Here is a 3045-nt window from a genome sequence, read left to right as displayed (position 1 = left end):
AGGCATGACCATAGGTAACATGACCTCAATCCTGAGTGAGTTAGGAACTCCTGCCATTGAGGGCGGTCATTTGATTTGTATAGGTGTGAGTGGCCAAATCGCCGATTCAAACCTACCATTTTAGGGATTCGTCTGATTTAGAAGCTGGGAACTCAGCTACACAAGATGGAATTCACTCCTTCACGGGGGTGCGAGGGGGATAAACGGGTAGGGGATCTCTCTCCCTCTTTGTAGGCTACCCCAAAGGTACTCGAGGGGGTTATTTTTATGATCCGACGAAAAATAGGGTGTTTGTTTCAACAAACGCTACTTTCCTTGAGAAGGATCATATAAGGGAGCACAATCCATGAAGCAAAGTCGTGTTGGTGAGTTTTCCAATGAAACTATTGAAACTTCAACAAAAGTTGTTGAAGAGTCTACTACATTAGCAAGATTTGTTGATGGGAGTTCATCCAGTAGGTCGGTTCCACCTCAAGAGTTAAAGGAACCTCGACGTAGTGGGAGGGTTACGAACCCACCCGTTCGCTATCTGGGTTTCATGGAAATCCTTGCTATGGTAGCAGATGGCGACGTTGAGGATCTGTTATTTTATAAGAAGGCAATGGAGGATGTTGACCGGATGAATGGGTCAAGGCCATGGATCTCGAGATGGAGTCGATGTACTTCAACTCAATATGGGATCTTGTAGATCAGCCTGATGGGGTTCGCCCTATAGGTTGTAAATGGATCTACAACCGCAAATGAGGTGTTGATGGGAAGGTACAGACCTTCAAGGCTCGACTTGTGGCAAAGGGTTATACCTAGGTAGAGGAAGTCGACTATGAGGAGACTTTCTTACCTGTTGCCATGTTAAAGTCGATCCGCATCCTTCTGTCCATTGTAGCTTATTATAATTATGAGATTTGGCAAATGGACGTCAAGACGACCTTTCTTAATGACAATCTTGAGGAGACCATTTACATGGTGCAACCTAAGGGATTCATAGTCCAAGGTCAAGAGCAAAAGAACTGAAACAAGCATCTCGATCTTTGGACATACGGTTTGATACTGCGATCAAGTGGTATGGCTTTGACCAAAACGTTGATGAACCTTATGTCTACAAGAAGATCATCAACACTTTAGTAGTCTTCTTAGTGTTGTACGTAGACGATATCCTACTCATTGGGAATGATGTAGGTCTACTGACTACAGTTAAAAACTGGCTAGCGACCTAATTCCAAATGAAATATTTGGGAGAGGCTCAGTTTGTTCTAGGTATACAGATCTTTCGGGATCGTAAAAACAAAGTGCTAGCTCTGTCTCAGGCATCGTACATTGACAAGATGTTGCTCAAGTACTCAATGCAGGACTCCAAGAGGGGCCTACTGTCGTTCAGGCATGGAGTCACATTTTCTAAGGACATGTGTCCTAAGACGCCTCAAGAGGTTGAGGAGATGAGATGGGTCCCATATGCGTCTACTGTTGGAAGTTTGATGTACGCGATCCTCTGTACTCATCCAGACATCTACTACGCTGTGGGCATAGTCAGTAGGTATTAGTCTAACCCAGGTCAGGGTCACTAGACTGCAGTGAAGAACATCCCCAAGTATCTTTTGATAACGAGGGACTACACGCTCGTGTATGGTTCTAGGGATTTGATCCTTATAGGGTACACAGATTCTGACTTTCAGACTGATAGAGACTCTCGCAAATCCACATCAGGGTCAGTATTTACTCTTAATGGAGGAGCTGTAGTGTGGCAAAGCACTAAGTAGGGGTGCATTGCCGACTTCACTATGGAGGTGGAGTACGTAGCGCCTTGCGAAACTGCTAAGAAGGTCGTTTGGCTCAGAAAGTTCTTGACAAAACTGGAAGTTGCTCCAGTTATGTTTAGACCCGTTACCCTCTACTGTGATAATAGTGTGGCAGTGGCGAACTCTAAGGAGCTGAGGAGTCATAGGTGCAACAAACACATAGAGTGGAAGTATCATATGATCCGCGAGATAGTGCATTGAAGGGACGTGATCATCACGAAGATCGCTTTAGAGCATAATGTTGCTGACCTGTTTATGAAGGCTCTTACGGCTACAGTGTTTGAGAGTCACCTACGGAGCATAGGTCTACAGGATCGCTCGCAGCTGGATTAGGGCAAGTAGGAGATTTTCTTGTATTGGGCTTTTATGCCCTAGTTTTTTGTTTTGTACTAGGTTCTTGTACACCCTACTTCGCTTTAAGACAAGTGGGAGATTGTTGGGGTTGATGCCCTAAAGTCTCGTGTTCTGTAGTTTGCAAACAGTTTGTACGAACGCTTGTGTTGTATAATATATGATATTTACTTTACATCTTGTATTTTGCTCAGTTGCATGTTTTATTTGCTTTACCATAAACTAATAAACATAAAATCCCTGGTTATCTGTATATGACTCAAGCATGTATTCGGTAACATACAAGTGGATCATGTCTTGAGTGATAACCAAAATGGTCTGTAGTATACGGATATAGGAGGGACACCTTATCCTGGTAACGCTACAGATGCGGCCCGCTTTGTGGAATGGTCACAAGCATTGTGACTTGTCACAGATGGTCTGATCCTGATCATTCGTGTTGGGGACATGCGAGTGGGGGCATCCTATACAAAGAGTTTGTATAAGACCTGACCACGAAGTGTTAACGTCTCATTATATAACAACGTTCATAACAGAGACTTCACTTCACTAGGATGACCATAGGCAACATGTCCTCAATACTAAGTGAGTTGGGAACTCCTGCCATTGAGGGCGGTCCTTTGATTTGTATAGGTGCGAGTGGTCAGGTCGCCGATTCAAACATATCATTTTGGGGATTCATCTGATTTGGGAGCTGGGAACTCAGCTACACAAGATGGAATTCATTCCTTCCCCGAGGCAGGAGTAAGTAGATAGATAACTCCCTTAAGGGCTGATTCTGGGGTTTGAACGATGTAACGCCACACATCTTCTCTTGGCCCGAGAGGTGTTCACACATAGTTGGACTATGTTGTATTGTTCATTAGAGAAATTAGTGGTACTTAAAGAGTGAGATGTAACT

This window comes from Benincasa hispida, chromosome 8, assembly GCF_009727055.1.
Source record: "Benincasa hispida cultivar B227 chromosome 8, ASM972705v1, whole genome shotgun sequence".
Lineage (NCBI taxonomy): Eukaryota > Viridiplantae > Streptophyta > Magnoliopsida > Cucurbitales > Cucurbitaceae > Benincasa > Benincasa hispida.
Note: the sequence above shows the minus strand (reverse complement) of the source record.